We start from the raw sequence: 20,107 nt of genomic DNA, 5'->3' as shown, positions 1-20,107 counted from the left end.
ACGTTTTAGTAATAACACAAATTAAGAACAAGCCTTAAATTCTACATACTGACTGCATTATATGGGCTTCGTTTTACGAGTAGCAATAGAGGAACATACATTCACATGAACAGCCATTCGGTCCTATGTTTGTAGTAGAATCCTGACTTCCGTTCTTATGTTAATATTACTGTGACGTAGCTGGGTTGGCAGAGTGGGGACACGCTCGCTCGCTCCTCAGTTTACCGACAGACTATATTAGACAGTTTCTTCGGCTCTTCAGTGTAACTAGTGCCGTTCCCAGAGAAGGCCTGTGTCGCTCCCTTTCGAGGCACACCTCCACCGAAACAGGGCAGGGAAAACTGAGGTTAGCCGTGGAGTGTTGAGACTGTGGGCAGAGTACGGATTGTGGGCGTGTCAGACGCGCTGCAGGGATTGCGCGAAAGTGAAAGGCCCCGGCCAGCAGCGGTCGCGCAATGCCGCCTGTCTGAGTGGAGCTGAGCGTGGCTTGCCTTAGCCGTGCCGCGGTCCCCTGAACTTGCCGCCAGCCAGCCAGCCGGCCAGCTTTCTCCCTCCTGCCCCGGCCGCTGCTCTCGCAGTTCCTCTCGTGGCGGTCTCCCCTCCCCCCTCCCCCCCCCCCCCCCCCCGAGCAAACCACTGTGCGGCGTGCCACTGCGCCATTGACACACATTTTTACTTTCACGCCGCGGTCGTCCGCCGTTCCCAACCATACTGCTCTCCTCTCGGTGTGCGGACATTTGCCACGGCGGACATTTGCCCATGGAGGTAGAATAAGGGGAGATGGCACTGCAGAATGAATGCCGGACATTTGCCACGCCGGACATTTGCCACGATTTTACCTGCTCCGAAGGGTTCGGTCCCTTGTCTCCTCCTCCTCCTCCTCCTTCTCACCCGCCCGCCCAGTTTGCTTTCGAAGTTCCTAACGTGACCATCAGTATGGAAGTTATTACAACGAACAAGGGCAGGCTTCCTGCTCATTAGAAAGGTTACGCGTATCTTAAACAGAGGGAATCTAAAGAAGGTGTTGTTACGTGGATGTGCTTACGCCGACAATGGGATCATTGCGAGGGAAAGCTGCTTTCGAAGAACGGGGAAGTGTTGAACGTGTCAGAACATCTCTGTGGACCACCTGACGATGTGGCTCTGGAAATGAGAAAGCAAGTGGAAAGGGCGAAGAGAAGGTCTCGAGAAGAAACTACACAGTTATCGGAGATATACGCGGATGAAATGGGAAATCTTCATAATAAAGGTTATGACTTTGTTACAGTGATGCCTAATTCAGAATCTATGAAGAGAACCATGCGTCGTCGACGGAGTCAAGCGCGGGGGAACCAACGAACTCTTATGAAATTGATCTTCATGAAGATCTATTAAAAATGGGAGATGGCACTAGTTTTCTTCTGGAAGACGATAGGTTAGAGGAGAGAATAATGATTTTTAGTGGAAGCAAGGGAAAAGAAAGTTTAAAAACTTGTTCCCATTTTTTTATGGATGGAACATTTAAGAGCTGCAGCAAGCAGCTCGCACAAATCTACACCATACACGTAGACGTAGGAGACCCGATTAAAGAAACAAACATTCTTCCTATTGTATTTGCACTGCTCCCAAATAAGAAGAAAGACGCATACGTTCGTCTGTTCCGTCTGATAAAACAGACTTACGCTGTACGTTGTTTTGAAGCCAGTAGGCTGGGCCTGCCGCCATCTTGGATCCCCCAAAACATTAGCAGACGACTGTTTACAATTGCATCTTGTTCGTTAACTCTGTCGTGTACACGCGATATTTGTTTTATATAGTAAATGTTACACTATTTTAGTGAACAACACTGCATAAGGAACGCAACTTCAAACGTTTTTCTGGTCTTAAATGCGTATTCGATACAGTAATACGACACGAAAATATGACGCTTCTGGCCTCAGTACCGTAATTCCTTTTTGTTTATACACTTCGAATAACTGAGGAGAGAAGTATGTGCTATGAAAAGCGTGCTTTCGTAATCTATTTCTATTCACTTTCATTGTGTTTGTGTCGATCACTGATAAAGCCAGAACTCCAAAAGCAATGATTGATAATTTAGAGACACCAATTTTTATTCGTTGCATTTTCAAGTCAAATGCAAATTTTAATTGTTCAAGTTTGCTAGAAACTTACCTTATTTCCTTTGGTGTCCCGTAGATGTATGCAGAGATGATATAAACAAGCCAGCTGACATGTCAACAAAGTGAAACATTCGTTAAATTACGAATGAAAAGAACCGAATTTAAGATTGTCGGGCCCATTGTAGTTTACACATCTGCTTTGTTTTTAAATTGTACCTACCAAATGACATTCAGTGTGGCAAGTAACAGCAATTTACAGGGTAACACGACAACACAGTCACTAATGTAATGATCTAAGCCTGCACTTAAATAGGGAACTTTGCTTTAACAAATATAGTTTAACCACTGTAACACGTGTTCCACACATTTTATTGAAGATTTAATTAACTACATGTAGTTACATTACTTTTATATTAAATTATTGCATTTTAAAACATTAGTCCCCATTTCCAGGATATTTCTTGTGATGACTTTTCAGTTACTTGGGAATAACCAAACAATGAAAACCATGTCTATTGCTTACCTCCAGAGAGCTCTTCGCGTTGGATTGATGGGAAATCTAAAGTCAAATCACAGAAATAAAACCATACTGTAAAACTTTACACTGCATCAGAATTTCAAGTATATATAAGAAAATAACGCTTAAATAAGTCCACTTACGAATGAAATGTGATTTGTTTAAACTTTGGACTACAATCAGAACAATTAGTACACCCGTAAGCGACGTAAGTCGGTATGTTTTTTATCAAAACACTTCAACACTACACGGTATCAAACTACCAGAAGCGAATGTTTTGGGTTAGCTAACATGGCGGGTCTTCAGTTGGGTCGGCTTCAAGTTTATGACGTCATGACAACTCCTCTTATTTTTACCTCCATGCATTTGCCACGCTTTTACCTGCTCCTAAGGGTTGGGTCCCTTGTCTCCCCCCCTCCCCTCCCCTCCCCTCCTCTCCCCTCCCCTCCCCTCCTCTCCCCTCCCCTCCTCCTCCTCCTCCTTCTCCTCCTCCTCCTCCTCCTCCTCATCGCTGTCGCGCAGTAAAGGTACCTACTGAGCCTTTCCACTGGTTTACGTAACATAGGACCAGAATCTCTTTGGATTTTCTGACACATTTTTAATGAGACTTTCGTTGTGGAAACAATTAAATGCATCTCGCATTGAAATCCGCACCAAATTTCGAGCCTCAGTAAAACTTCGCCAGTCTTTGAGATTTTGCCTTCGTCTAAATTATACGTGCCTTTTTCGGTGCTCCTGCAGCAGCTTTCTGCCGTGCTTTGTGTACCATGGGGTATCAGTTTCGTCTCTTATTAATGTATTTAGTGTGAATCTCTCGAGTGCTGTTGATACTATTTCTTCGAACTTAAGCCACATATGGTCTTGACTTACATAATTTGGAACGATTGGAGACTGTCTCTTAGAAAGAAGTCAACCGAATTTTTAGTTAGTTTGATATATATATATATATATATATATATATATATATATATATATATATATATAATTTTGGTCAATTTCTTTGTTATGGAATTAAGCCTCGCTCGACTCTGTGTTCACTAATCCCTGTATCCGTCGTGATGCTCAGGATTATTTTTTTTCGAGGTCAAGTGTGTTTTCGTAACCATTTACAATCTGAATGGCCTCGTGAACTAATTGTGCAAAATAATTTTAAAAAAAGCATTCATAACAATTACGGAAGTTGTTTTCTGTCTACAATAGCGTCTGAAAATGTATTTTTGTCAACATACGGAAGATAGATTGAAGTCACTGCCAACTGTAATTGTATGAGTAGCGTACCTATTTGTGACGAGACTCGAGTTTTCTTTGAACTGTTCAGCAACTGTTTGATCTGAGAGCGGGGGTCGGTAAAAGGAGCCAGTTATTAATTTATTCCGGTTGTCGAATATAACCTCTGCCCATACTAACTCACAAGAACTATCTGCTTCAATGTCGCTTGTGAGCTGAAACACACATAACATTATTTTCCCTTAAGTTGTGCTTCTTGTTTCTGTTCTAGTGCATATCACTACAATTACGGCTTCTCCCTCCAAAACCAAGGATTCTTTCTCTGTGACTCTGTAAATAGCAGAGCTAAACAATGTAGAACAACAACGTACGTTACAAGCATAGCATTCTGTATTACTTCATTTCCTTATTTCTAACATTTTAAAATTGTACGTCCACTTTAGATGACATGTCAATCGTAGATGTTCTTATCTCTATTTAGTGAACGTGTTTTCAGTCATGTTTTGAACATTGTCCCGCTACACTTTATTAACTAATGTTTTTAGAGAGTAAATTAATATGGAGTATGTCGTTCTTCTTTTCAAACATTCACATACCCATTTATTCTTTCCCTATTGTCTTTTGGGTCTGCAGTTGTAGTAATCAAAGTAGGCACAAATGCAGTGATAAAAAACAAATGAGTAGCGTACATTTGCATTCTCATTTCATCGTTCCTTTCTTGTTGCTCCCATGCCGATGGACTGTTTCTATCGCAATCAGTAAGCGTAAAGGAAGCTACCCTACAGACAGAGGGATCTGTATTTATACTTGGCAGAACTAATTACATACTGACATTAACGTCGGTATTGCTTTCGTTTCCGAATTGTTATAAATATTTGGATTTCGGAAAAGAAGCTCTGTATTTCACCAAGACGTCGAAGAAAAAGGTCCCTTACGTACTGGTTGTAATGAGTAAGATATGGAGACGGCGGTTTGAAAGCGGACAGAAGTAGTACGAGGGAGGGCATCCCTTACCTGAGCGAACGCTACTCAAGGTACCTGACGAAGGGGCAGGTGTGGCAAATGTCCTGCGTGGCAAGTGTCCAGTGTGGCAAGTGTCCGGCGTGGCAAGTGTCAGGCGTGGCAAGTGTCGGGCGTGGAAGGTGTCGGGCGTGGCAAATTTCCGGCATGGCAAATGTCCGGAGTGGCAAATGTCTGGCATTGCTCCTCTCACCAGCTCGCCCGCTGCATCTTGCTGATGTCATCAGACTCGTAACACATCTGCGAGGTACGATAAACGCTCTCAGTTGACTTGGCGCATCAAATCTTGGTACAGTTTCGGGGATTTCGACGAAATCTTCCATCCCCGGGAACAACTGTCGAGGCTGTTATAGTGGTGACCACGTAGAACCCACAGAAGACTGGAGATTGAGCAGCACACATGACAATTAGGCCACCCTGCCAGAAATGGTATCCGTACCGGTAGGTTCGAACGACACGTAAGTGTTACGGAGAAGCTTCAAGAAATCAAATAGGAATCCCTGGAGGGACGGCCACGTTCTTTCCCAGAAACGCTATTGAGAAAATTTAGAGAACCGGCATTTGAAGTTGATTGCCGAACGATTCTACTGCCACCAACATACACTGTGCGTAACAAGCACGAAGATAAGATACGAGAAATTAGGGATCGTGCAGAGGCATTTAGACAGTCGTCTAGCCCTCGCTCTATATACGAGTGGGACGGGAAAGGCTCAAACGGTTCAAATGGCTCGGAGCACTATGGGACTTAACTTCTGAGGTCATCAGTCGACTAGAACTTAGAACTACTTAAACCTAACCAACATAAGGACATCACACACATCCATGCCCGAGGCAGGTTTCTAACCCGTGACCGCAGCGGTCGCGCGGTTCCAGACTGTAGCCCCTAGAACCACTCGGCCACCTCGGCCGGTCAAACACGTTTCTGCAATTATTTCGGTTAATGAGCACTGTGGTATTAGAGTGCTGTGTTGTAACCTACAATAGCTCTCTCCTGTAGCAAGAAATCACAGTGTCATGGTGGGCCTGCCTTCTGCACGTACAGCTTTTCTTAAGTGAGTCTTCTGTTTTGTAACATGAGAAGCTACTTTACTGAGCAAATACTCTCAACCATTCGTAAGTAATTTATATAAGACCTGATGTCTCCACTTACTGCTCTTGTAACAAATTTTTGTGAATGCTTTTATTATCTCGACTTAATACCCGTGTGGCTTCACCCAAGTACGCTTCCTTTCTTCTGTGCCGCTTTTTCTTCCAAATGCGCACACAGTGTAACTGTGCTACAAGCAACTGCAGCGCATAACAAGTTGTTGTCCGAATATGTGACGAATATTTGATCATATTGTAAAGCTAATGCATTAAGTTGTTCTGAAAGCGGTTCTGATATTCTGATATTCAAGACAATAAAAGCGGGTTAAAAGCTGTGAGCTATCTGGGGAAGTTAACCTGGCATCACTGAGCAACTGTTTCACCAGGTATCCAGTCCAGCTTACCAAATTCCTAAACAGACTAACATTAATTATAATCTTTTTAGTAGTCATCTTACGATAACTGGTGAGATATATATATATATATATATATATATATATATATATATATATATATATATATATATGTATATATATATATGTATAAGAGAATTTAAATAAAAGAAATAAATCAGTTTATATTTCGACATTTATTTTAACATTGATCATTGTTCCGTTAAAATTTCAGCATATTAAACTTGATTCATAACTAAACTGGTGCCTTATTTAGGATTGTGAAAATGTGAGTTTGTAATCTTACAGAACACATCAGATATGGAGCCAAGATTGGGAGACTGCATACAACACCGCATTCATAAAATAACACACGAAGAACGTTAAACATATGCAAATTAACCACAACCAACCGATTCAATTTTAACCCAAACAAGTTATGTTCGTAGTGCAATCCTGTCCATGAAATTACTACACACTGTTATACTAAATTCATACTAACTCTCTGTGAAATCTTCCCGGAAAGAATAGCTGAGGGCTACTTTGATGATTACACCACATGCTTCACGTGGTCAACTTGGTTTACACAAAGAGTGTAACTCCACAATAATTGTGATAATCAAAATAAATTACATCGAAACGCAAGTTACAAAAGAAAAACCTCGAACTGGTTACTATCGTCTTACTGTTAACCTGATGGGTCAAATAATTGTATAAGCACGTGGTGCTGGTCTCACAAAGTACACCCCACGTGGGTTGAACACAAAGAAAAGTTGCTATATTGAAAAATATTGTCAAGACGAGACGTTATAATCTCACACACATTCGCATTTAAGACTGATTATCTTAGTTGGAGTTACGGATCATAACACGTGGTTCCACTTCACTCACAAAGTAGTGACAAAGCAACTACCGGAATATATTGTGAACTTCACACTCGAATTACACTGCGTTGCAATTTCAGATAACATTAGATATTTTACATCTAAACCTGAAACAAAGGTGATTAAATTTTCAGTTAGGCTGAATTTAAGAAATCCATTGTCCTATGGACTTAGAAGACACGCGCTTAGCCGGAGATCTTAGCACTTCAGACGCTCGCCGCGGACAGACTGGCCTGGGCCCCTACCGAGGGTGCTTCCAGATACAAACGGAAGTGACCAGAGAGGCAGCTTCCTATGCCAACATGACAAGGGACAGACAGGACCATAGTAAGAATAGAAACCTCTTTGCTTTTAGAAAGCGTAGCTACCTGTTCCGACGTTGGTCCTACTGTTCTCTAGCAGACCGGCTTGTCTGCTACCATCAAGCATGCAACTAGAAACACATTTGCTCATTCATCCTATCACACAGAAGGGAAGGGGGATGACAGTATCTTATCATATACGTTATATAAAAGAAAGCGGATGTAGGTTCCGTATGAGACTGTGTGACATGAATTACATATAAACTGTGTTTTAAAGTGTAGTAGTGTGACAGATCGTTCTTGATTATGTGTAAAAGTAACACGTTCCACAGCTCAGTCTCCTCCTAGATAGAAACACCACAGTAAATTTAGAAGAGGAATTTATGCCGTAAATGGCAACAGATTTAAGAATTTAACATGAAAGGACCTTTCAATATTTCTATATCAAAGAAATATGATAGTGTAGTACCGGCCGTGTCCTGGTGCTCGTGCGCAACCGGTCGAGCGTGCCACTCGCGTAATAGGAATCGCTCGCTCTGGCGGTTAACTGGAGCCCGTGGTCAGCTGTGAGTGTCCGTCCTTGCCAGGCAGCCGGCCGGCCCACTTGCTGCGGTCCCGTGCGGAAAGGTGAGGGGTGAGCTCCCGGCTGCCGGCTGGCGGCTGTTGCAGTCTGCTGGAGAAAGTGGCCTCGCGGAGCCGCCACCACCGAGGCCGACGAAAGCCCAGCCCTGCCCAGGCGCGCCCTGTGGAAGGAGGGACGGAAGCAACAGCAAGGTTTAACGTCCCGTAGACAAGGAGGTCATTACAGACGGAGGAGAAGCTCGGGTTGCTTCAAAGCTGGGGAAGGGAATCGGCCGTGCCATTTCAAAGATACCGACCCGAACATTCACCAGGAGCGATTTAGGAAAATCACAGAAAACCTAACCCTCGAGCGCAGGACGGGGATTTGACCCGCCGTCCTCCCAAATGGGAGTCCAGTGTGCTGACCACTGCGTCACCTCTTTGGGTACAACTGCACAACGCGAGGTTCCTTCTCGTTATGCACAGTTCTGGCACCTCCAAGTGATACGGTAACTCACTTCTGTTGTACGAGTGACATTCCGTAGCTAATGCAACATACACTACTGGCCATTAAAATTGCTACACCAAGAAGAAATGCAGATGATTAAGGGGTATTTATTGGGCAAATACATTATACTAGAACTAACATGTGATTACATTTTCAAGCAATTTGCATGCATAGATCCTGAGAAATCAGTACCCAGAACAACCACCTCTGGCCGTAATAACGGCCTCGATACGTCTGGGCATTGAGTCAAACAGAGCTCGGATGGCGTGTACAGGTACGCTTCAACACGATACCACAGTTCATCAAGAGTAGTGACTGGCGTATTGTGACGAGCCAGTTGCTCGGCCACCATTGACCAGACGTTTTCAATTGGTGAGAGATCTGGAGAATGTGCTGGACAAGGCAGCAGTCGAACATTTTCTGTATCCAGAAAGGCCCGTACAGGACCTGTAACATGCGGTCGTGCATTATCCTGCTGAAATGTAGGGTTTCGTAGGGATCAAATGAAGGATAGAGCAACGGGTCGTAACACATCTCAAATGCAACTTCCACTGTTCAATGTGCCGTCAGTGCGAACAAGAGCTGACCGAGACGTGTAACCAATGGTACCCCATACCACCACGCCGGGTGATACGCCAGTATGGCGATGACGAATACACGCTTCCCATGTGTGTTCACCGCGATGTCGCCAAACACGGATGCGAGGATCATGATGCTGTAAACAGGACCTGGATTTATCCGAAAAAATGACGTTTTGCCATTGGTGCACCCAGGTTCGTCGTTGAGTACACCATCGCAGGCGCTTCTATCTGTGATGCAGCGTCAAGGGTAACCGCAGCCATGGTCTCCGAGCTGATAGTCCATCCTGCTGCAAACGTCGTCGAACTGTTCGTGCAGATGGTTGTTGTCTTGGAAACGTCCCCATCTGTTGACTCAGGGATGGAGATGTGGCTGCACGATCCGTTACAGCCATGCGGATGAGATGCCTGTCATCTCGACTGCTAGTGATACGAAGCCGTTGGGATCCAGCACGGCGTTCCGTATTACCCTCCTGAACCCACCGATTCCACATTCTGCAAACAGTCATTGGATCTCGACCAACGTGAGCAGCAATGTCGCGATACGATAAACCGCAGTCGCGGTAGGCTACAATCCGACCTTTGTCCAAGTCGGAAACGTGATGGTACGCATTTCTCCTCCTTACAAGAGGCATCACAATAACGTTTCCCCAGGCAACGCGTCAACTGCTCTTTGTGTATGAGAAATCGGTTGGAAGCTTTCCTCATGTCACCACGTTGTTGGTGTCGCCACCGGCGCCAACCTTGTGTGAATGCTCTGAAAAGCTAATCATTTGCATATCACAGCATCTTCTTCCTGTCGGTTAAATTTCGCGTCTGTAGCACGTCATCTTCGTGGAGTGGCGAGTAGTGTACGTTTTTCCTTGGCCAATTTCTGTTGGAAAAATTGCGGAATTTGTTGTGGGACATTGTGGAATATTCCTATAGTATCATGAAGTTCCGATAGGAGGCGTCCCAAAAGTAGCCTTCAAAATGGCGTACCGAGCGAGGTGGCGCAGTGGTTAGCACACTGGACTCGCGATCGGGAGGACGACGGATCAAACCCGCGTCCGGCAATCCTGATTTAGCTTTTGTATGTCCATCCTTTTAGCAGATCTCTGGGACGACGGCCGTTTACTATCGTGACAAATAAATTAAAACACCTGCAGCCGTCCTTATGATTTTATTTTATTTTGTCGCTATCAGTTTCAACGCTTCAGTGCGTCATCTTCAGCCTGTTTTTGATTGCAATCCAGGTTGATATGATCCCCATGCATAACCCATCAGTTGCCAGCATTACTGGATTGGCAGATAATGTGTCAGCACTCCAACCATCAACTGCCGACAACTGGCGAACTAGAGCGTTACTGACGTGCTTAGTTTGTGAAGCTCTTTCTCCCGAATAAATCATCCAATTTTTTTCCGAAACTGTAATCCTTGTTTATCTTTACGTGTACATCGCGTCTACCGATCTCCGTCCATTCAGCACACTTCCTTCTTGGGAGTCTTTTTTTATTATTTTATATTTTTTGTCTTAGTGTGTTTTTGCAGTACAAACAGAAAGTGTGACCTTTTTAATACTGAAAATCCACTTTCATGCCTAGAACGCACAGCCCCAGTCGAGTGGCTCTGTCCACTTGTTCTTCACTCTCGACAGCAAATTGTCTTTTTTTTTTAACTTCTCTTTTTGAAAGACGTCGTTACCAGCACTATCTGAATAAGCACGATAATATTTGCCCGATAGCACGAACTGGCGAGCACTTCTGCTGATAATGCGGCACGCGTAAGTTCTTCAGAACAGCGGGCGGTCGCTACGACAATGAAATTTTGGGTCGATTGGCCAGGTTGAGAAGCTGAAGAATGAACCAGACCTCCGTTCTCTAAGGTGTCGACGAAGAGCACGTAGATAGCTTATCCCACGGCAAAGCCAGTTCTTTTTTTATATGATGCAAGCATCAGATGGACCATTCAAGCGTCCACAGGGAAAACAGTAAATGACCTTTTCGTTAACGTTATTAAAGGATTTTGCAGGAATAGAGTAGCTTTGAACTTAAAAAAAAAATAAACGAACCATCCAGTTTCGGACTCTGAAGACTACCCCAACTATTATTAGTGTAGTTCAACAACAAAAATAATAAACGTGGTAAAAAAATTCCGAGTTCTTCGGTATGCACATCGATGAAACCTTAAATTGGAAAACAATATAACACATCTACTTAAAGTTTGGATTCATATACATTTGCCCCAAGGTTAACTGTCAGATTAAGGGAGACTTAGTCAGTCATGTAAGAACGAAGTCACCCGCGATGGCGCAGTTTGTAAGTAGACTGTTTAGGTTTTTATGTTGGTAACGCCACGCAGCGTTGTGTATGAAAATCGCTGGCTGTGCTGTGTGCAGTCTGTGGCTGGTTGGACTCATTGTTGGAATATTCTCTATTGTAGTGTTGGGCAGTTGGATGTGAACAGCGCGTAGCGTTGCGCAGTTGGAGGTGAGCCGCCAGCAGTGGTGGATGTGGGGAGAGAGATGGCGGAGTTTTGAGAGCGGACGATCTGGACGTATGTCCGTCGGAAAAAGGAAATTTATAAGACTGGATGTCAAGAACTGATATATATGAGTTTTGAACACTATTAAGGTAAATGCATTGTTTGTTCTCTATCTAAATCTTTCATTTGCTAACTATGCCTATCAGTAATTAGTGCCTTCAGTAGTTAGAATCTTTTATTTAGCTGGCAGTATTGGCGCTCGCTGTATTGCAGTACTTCGAGAAACGAAGATTTTTGCGAGGTAAGTGATTCATGAAAGCTGTAGGTTATTGTTAGTCAGGGCCATTCTTTTGTAGGGATTATTGAAAGTCATATTGCGTTGCGCTAAAAATATTGTGTGTCAGTTTAGTGATGATCAGAGTAGGTAAAGAGCGAAATGTCTGAGTACGTTCAGTTCTGCTCAGCTGTCTTTGTATCAGATAACGTAGAAGTTTACTAGCAAAGTCATTCACAATTTTTCTAGGGGGACGTTTCAACTTGTATAAAATAATCTTGGAATTTTTGTTATGTAAATTCAGTATGAAATCACGAGGTTTTGTCTTGAACTGATGCGGCAAGAAGTCGCAGAATGTTCTGTGCAACTGTAGTCTGTCAGGTGACATACTCGGATTTATGTCCTACAGGATAACACAGTATCTGATCAAAAGTATACGGACACGCCTATCTAATGCGGAATTGACCACCAGATGTCACGAGACGCTGTCGCCACAATATAAAAGAAGGCGGGGTGTATTGTGTAACGAAGCTTCCACGTGAGGGCTGACGGCGGTACGTCCACAGATCGGTGCGTAAGTGCAGGTGTGCCACAGGGGTCGGTACTCGGCCCCCTGCTGTACTCCCTGTACAGTGCCGACGCTCTGAAAGTGGCAGGAGTTGAACTGGCGCTGTACGCGGATGATACAGCCCTGTTGCGCCGATTTTCGGCACGATTGTGTTCCGGCCGCGAGTGTTAAGGTCGATATTGGTCTCGTCAGAGATACTGGGGGCGCCGAGTTGGCGGCGAGTGGCCCTCTGGCGACGAGGAGAGGAGGATTAAGTTACGTTGTGCAAGACGCGACAGTTGGCTGCGACTGCGACGCTGCCCCCTCCTCTTTTCCCAGCCTGGCAGACGGCGACACGGCCGCAACACGACTGGAGTCGTCGCTGTTTCCCAAGCTCGGGTCGGCGGCGGCGGATTCAAATACATAAGAAAAATAAGAATTCCGATTTTCTTGCTGTAAAAAATACTGTATGTTAATGCAACAAAGTTACATCGGCTCCCAGAGTTAGTTTCTCGATACAGATTCTCCTTTTACTTTAAAAAATTGAAAAGTATCTCTTCCGGTTTTGCGTGTTTTTTTCGCTGTGTATTACTTGTGTATCAATTGTGAGGAAAGTAAAAGGCACAAAAAATTTATGTTTGCATATCTCAGAGTTTCACATCACAGCTCGATAATGAGGTGTCTATTTTTCCGATATTCGTCACAGTTATTCCGATACTTAATTTACAAGTAACCTACTGCACAAAATTTGAATTGGGTACAGTGAAAAATGTGGTCGCTGGCTACTTTACGTATGGTTCACGTTAGGTCATACATCGTTGCCGATGAAAAGAAGCTAACACATCGAAATTATTTTTAAATTTGAGATCAGAATGATATCGATCTCCGTTTCCGAGATTTGGGTTCATATATCTCCGGGAGCGTCGCGACTAGCCGCCAGTTCTGTCGACGCGCAACGAGAATCGTGTGGTCATCACACGATAGAGAATGCATTTGTTTGTTTCGCTGACACATTTGGACCTAATGAAACCATTTTAACATGTCATATATTTCTCCGGTATGAGTTACTAATGTTTCTCCATTTGCTCTTGACAATTTCATTTAAAATGCCACGAAATGTAGGTTTCTTAAAGCCGAGTGATCAAGCAGAACCCATTTTCTTGGTTTTGCTGAGGCATCTGAACCTGTTCCAAGCTTTCTTTCTCGTTTATTTCTCTGATACGAGTCCCGAATATTCCTCCACCTGTTTTTGCACATTTCACCTAAAATTCCAATGAAAGATAAGTTTATTAGCAATAAGCGCACGCTAGCGTCATTGCATTGTTTCAAGTTCTTGACAACAAGATAGGGTTACACCTTAAACGTCTCTAGAATTTTCGTTCTGAACGTCTACAGTATACACTGGCAGAAATGTGGAAGAAACAATGTCCGTGCTTGTTCACAAAATTTCCCCAAATTATACTTGTCAGTTTCTCCCATGCAGAAACTATTGGAACAAGCTAAGACAACTTTCATAGCCGACTGACTCTTTATTCCCATCCAAATGAACTTCCATATTCTTACATTCTGACAGCATACATCGTTATGGATGACATGAACATTTAATCTTGTCAAGCTGCACTCAAAAGATGACTCCAGGATTTACAAAAGACGAATTTCAATTGTGAACTGTGTCAGACAAGAAGGGCCTTGTAAAACAGTAGTGCACTTTTGGCACAAGTTTTTTGAGCACTATCTTTTACCAATGAATTGTAGTGAATGTGACAAATTACTTATTGCAGCATACTGTTTGCGCAATCTGTTGAGAAACGCATTCCTCAAAAACGAACATCTATTGATTACTGAAAGCTGTACAACAATCTGCTGGTGGTTTTTCACAACTAGAAGGTATCATCAAGACACCAATCTACCATTTACTTTCAAAGTGAAGGTATTGTAAAATGTAACTTTCTCGTTGTACTTTAGATTGTTCATTTTATAATGTACTTGCCGTTTTTCAATTTTTATCGTCACAAAAAAGAGTAATGCGAAAATTGACCTTCAAGTTCATTTTCATCATTCTAATTCTACATCTGCATAGATTATACTGATTTTCATAACAGGCCTGAAAAATTTGCATTAATGGGAAAATATTATATATTTCACTCACCTGCCAGTTTCAACTGTGCACCAATTTCTTTCCAAATTCTGTCTCTGAACATAGTGTCTCTATACTTAGGGTTCTTCAAATCGTAAAGGCAAGGATGTTGCGAGACCAGCTCACAGAGCATCGCATCCTGTGAGTGGCTCATTTCAGTTTTCCTTGACTGGCTCGACATCTTTCTGTCAGCCGTACGTCTTTGTGTCGTCCGACTTCCGTCGCAACACTGCTCACTGGTGCAGTGCTGCGGCAGCTGCCGCAACAGTCGCACGTCGCATCCCAAACTCGAACTGCGCATGCGCCAGCAGGCAACTTCTGACGTCACGTAGCGACCCGTCGCAGTCGCTAGTGTGCGTCGCGTCTTGGACAACGTACCTTTAGACAGCACCGAGCGAGAAGGACAGAACGGCAGAGTGGTGGGGGTCCAGATGGTCAGAATTGTGCATTTAATAATTTTGGCACTCTGTGGTTGTGCACTGATGGTGAGACCGAGACGCGTGGGAATTCAACGTTGACTGTGGAACGATAAGCCGTGGGCTCTGCAATTGTTTGGACGCAGTTTACGGCGAGCTGTGGCCGATGTCGTTTGTGGGTGTTTTGCCGCGGTAGATAAACGAGACAGCGTGGGCCCAACCTGAACACGCTGTGCTGTAGCATGTTCGCCCACAATAAGGGTGTGATGATATTGGAGAAGAAAGCAGTGGAATACGGTACGTGTATTAATCATCAGTGGCTTCTGCGGTGTTAGTTTACTTCACTGTGTGGAGATTGACCAGTAACTGTCACTTTTCAAAGGAACTGACGAGTGTGTAAAAGTGTGGCCAATGCCGGATGGGCGTTGTTGTAAAGTTATTATATTTCTTATTTCTGAACATAATTTTGTTATCAAGATTACTCATTGGATAGATTTTAAATTCAGTTGTGCGCTGTAGTTCAGCGGGTTATAAATACTGGAATCTACCATATCTACTAACTGTGAGTTTTGTATAGGTTTTTATATCTGTGTGTTAAAAGAAAGGTAATTTTGAAGTTTGAAAGGTACCTTTCTACCATTACGATTCTGTAAGTTTTTATTTGGAAGTCATGTTGTTTGTCACTGTTATTGGTTGAGAATTTATTACGGAACAGTTACTTCAAAAAATGATTCAAATGGCTCTGAGCACTATGGGACAGCAGCTGAGGTCATCAGTCCCCTAGAACTTAGAACTACTTAAACCTAACTAACCTACGGACATCATACACACATCCATGCCCGAGGCAGGATTCGAACCTGTGAGCGTAGCGGTCGCGTGGTTCGAGACTGAAGCGCCTAGAACCGCTCGGCCACCCCGGCCGGCAACAGTTATTTGATCAGTCTTCTATGAAGTGCTCTAAGACTTTTTGTTGTTGGCGAACTATTAAACTATTACTAATAAATTACGTAAATTAGTAATGTTGTGTAAGGATTTATTAAAGGCACCCATCTCCATTAGCCAATCAACCATCGCCAGTTGGGAACGGGCATTGATGTAACATTAGGGAACTAGAGGCTATTTGCTAAGTTGTGGCAACGCTAATCCTGTTGTTTGTTGTTATTGTTGAAGTATCTAGTCGCCCCTAATTCTGCACTCTGTTCACTCGCAGCATGAACGCCCAAGTGCTGAGACACCGCCTCCAACGCGGGCGCGACACCTTGGGCTCACGGGCAACAAAGTGGCGGCTGAAATTCAACCCCACGAAGAGCCAGGCAGTTGTCTGGGGGAGGGGCGGGGGGGGGGGGGGGGGGGAGCTATCCCGTGGAGCGGGACTGCGAAATACCTGGGGGTGACCCTACACCACAGGCTCATTCGGAAGTCTCACATTCGTGACGTCAAAGGGAGAGCAGTAGAACGCCTTCGCGCTCTGTGTCCGCTGCTAAGCCGGCAGTCGTCATTGCCACCGCAACACGACATCACGCTATACCTAACACTGGTTCGCCCACTGTTAGGTTAGGGAATGCGGCCGTGGTCTGGGGGAAAGCTGCAGATGTTCACATTGTGCCTCTGCAGCGGATACAGAACCGCGCCCTGAAGACGGCACGCATCTTCCGAGGCGCTGTTCGATGCGTCAACTACACGATGACACTGGGATCCTGCCGCTCCGAGATAGGATCCGCGCCACCGCCAGGAGGTCCTACGAGAAAAAGGGCCACTCCCGCAACCAGCTCATACGAGGATCGGGCCAACCACCACACCACAGGCCAACCACTCGTTGGCCTGACATGCTGACGGATTAGGTTTTATTAATCCCCCAGCAGAGTGTGTTTACTTCGCCAGCTGGTTTTCACCAGCAAGGACGAATCAAGAAGACAGGTAATGTCTCCCCTACAGGAACTGCAGGAATGGCAATTCTGTCCAAACTGCACCATCTAGAGCCAAGGACCGGCTCGTCATACAGCAACAGTGTGTGTTGTCAGTAGCGAGACAGTAGCACCAGAATGGGTCGGTGACGAGAGCTCAGTTTCTTCGAATGTGGAGCAGTCATCGGGTGTCGCCCGAGTAGCAAATCCGTCAGGGGCATTTCAACCCTTCTGGACCGGCCCAAGCCGACTGTTGGTGACGTGATTGTGAAGTGGGTACACGAAGGAGCAACCACAGCTAAACGCCGCATTCGAATGGATTGCAGCAATTAGTGTTGTAGGTAAAGAAACAGCAGGAACGCGTTAGGGACGTCTGCAGAACAGTAGAGTGAACATCCGTCATGCCACGAAGGAAAATCGCGTCCACCGACTGGGTTCGTGTTATCAGCTTATGCGTGTGTACTGGAGTCAAAGTGATGTGACATGGAATTGATTCCAGTTGAGAGGTAGTGTTGGAAACTTACATCGCACGTGCCCTGCATGCTTGACAGGTGCACAGGATGATCGATATTTACAACTTTTGGGTCAAAGGAAGACTGGCCAGAGTGCTTAGACCTGAATTCTGTGTTCGAAGAGGCTACAGGACGTCACGTATCGCATCAAACTGTTAGGAGCCGACTGCGTGACGCGAAACTCCATTCCTGACGACCACAGCGAACAACACGTGGTGCACCGTAGTACCATGGGCCTGGTTACAGGTGGGCAAGAAATAGTGCAGAGTGGACGCCACAGGACTGCTGTCACATGTTGTTTATAGATGAAATTCGGATCCATTTCTACCCTCATAGTCGCAGACAGCGTTGTTTCGAGACAGTTCGGTAATATCGAACGCCACCAACCGTGCGTCCTACATGTGGAATGAGTTGGTAGTTGAGAGGTGTTCTGGAGTGGCATTACATGGGACCACTGTACGCTTCTGGAGGCTGTTAAGGGCAATCGCATTGCTCTACACTAGAGGGATGGGCTTCTGCAAGCTGTAGGACAATATTGCCCGTATTTTGGTGACAATTTCATCTTGACTGATGGTAACTCGCGTGCTAATAGTGCTCTTCTCTTGAGCATGTTCCTTTAGCATGGTGCGATCATCAGAATGAAGTTGTCTGCCTGTTCACAGGAAATGAACCCCATCAAACACGTGTGGGATCAATAGAGACGAGGTGGTTTTGGATGTCATCAACGACCATGTAGCGCCACCACCGTTTATGATAGGGAAAGTTAGTTTTGTGCAATATTCTGAGAACATGTTCCAGCCAGGTATGGGCTGGATTGCAGTGAGTCACGCATACCAACAGTTGCGAAGTGGAATAGATGCCACAGAGCCGTCAAATTGCTGAAAGAGATAGATAGCGGTTTTGCATGTCACAAATCACAGGCAGATGGGGCCACTGGCCAACCTAGCGTGTTATGATTACGTGACGCGAAGCAGCACATATGGCAAAACAGAGGCACACAGCAGCGTATAAATAGATGCGAGTTCCTAACGAGGTTGATTCAAGTGTGGCAGCTCTCCTGGACGGCGGGGCGTGCACACCACCAACTACACGCAGCAGCAGATAGGGCGCCAGCATTCCAGTCCACGGCAGGTCACTGGTTCGACCCTCTGAGGCCGAAGCGTGGTCTGTAGCCAGCCAGTGGTGGGCCACTCCACGGCTTGCTACCGCGGACAGTCGTCCTGGCTTCCAACACACGTTGGAGGCATCCCGAGGCGAGGGCTGGAGGTTTGGACTCCAGATCGCAGGCGTTTGTTGTCGCCAAGATCTCAGCCACATCGGCGAGAAGCCCGCAGCTGGTCGCCTGCAGCTCACACTGAGCAGTGCTGAGTTGGCCGGGGCGCAGACCGCTGAGTCGATTGCCGGCATCCTGACAATGCCACACTCCACTGGCGTACAAGGCATGCATAGGTTGCTGAAGCAGCCATTCCGCGCCAAGCCGTTTTGCAGACAGCGAAGTGGTATCCTCAGCATTGTGGGACCTAGTGACGCAGACTGAGGGGAACACGGCACTGTACTTGCAAACAATAAATGACTTGGAAAGCTCGGATGAGTCTTAATACAGTGCTTTCTACCTCTTCCTTGTGCATTTGGTCATCCTGATACATTCGGTGGCAGAGGTCCCCACTGCAACCACATACTGGTAATTGAAGAGTGGAACAGTTTGGACCAGGGCTACCTTGATGATGTCGGTGATGAAATGCCATGACGTGTTCAAGCATACATCCGAGCAAGGGGGTGTTCCGCCACATACTGATGTTGATCAGGAGAGCTGTGAAAGACCATCCATGAGGAACAGACGATTTTACCATTACAAAAATGCTTGTAACATAGACACAATGCAATACAGAGTGCTTGTTTTAACTTGGGACAACTAGATATGTCAAAAACGACACAACACACGTAGAAGGTGTTCTAGGTGAGCAGTTAATATCAGGAAGGAGACATCTGTCTCTACTACAACTGGCCACCTCCAAACCACGCCTCTTACGTCGGCGTATTTTTAAATGTAAATCCACCATTTTTATTGGATATTGGGGTTCTGTGCCAAAAAAATACGTACAGTTTACTCAAACCATTGTTTTCCATTCGTGTTTGATGGCGCTACAAATATCAAGTGTGCTTGTTTCTTCAATTAAGAATGGACGCATTTGATTCCACACACATCAAAAAAAGTTTTGCATCACCCCGGTTCCCCGAACTCACTGTGGATATTGTATCACAAACACAGTCTCTTCCACTGTTCAGAGATGTCACTAAACCCGCCCAAAGATGTAAACAATCATGCATGAGCAGTCCCTATTAGACGGAGGGGGTCCGACAGCCGATCGGATCCACTCATTCCACCAGGAAGGAGGAACACGGCTGGTGTTGTCTGTAATTCAACCACGCCGCTGTTCGATCGCGTGCCAGGAACGGCTCTCGACAAGGGAAATGTCCAGGCGTCTCGAGGTGAACGAAAGCGATGTTGTTCGGACATGAAGGACGTACAGAGGGACAGGAACTGTCGTTGACATGCCTCGCTCAGTCCGCCCAAGGGCTACTACTGCAGTGGATGACCGCTACCTACCGATTATGGCTCGGAGGAACCCTCACAGCAAAGCCACCATGTTGAATAATGCTTTTCGTGCAGCCACAGGAC

Source organism: Schistocerca americana, chromosome 9 (genome assembly GCF_021461395.2).
Source record: "Schistocerca americana isolate TAMUIC-IGC-003095 chromosome 9, iqSchAmer2.1, whole genome shotgun sequence".
Lineage (NCBI taxonomy): Eukaryota > Metazoa > Arthropoda > Insecta > Orthoptera > Acrididae > Schistocerca > Schistocerca americana.
Note: the sequence above shows the minus strand (reverse complement) of the source record.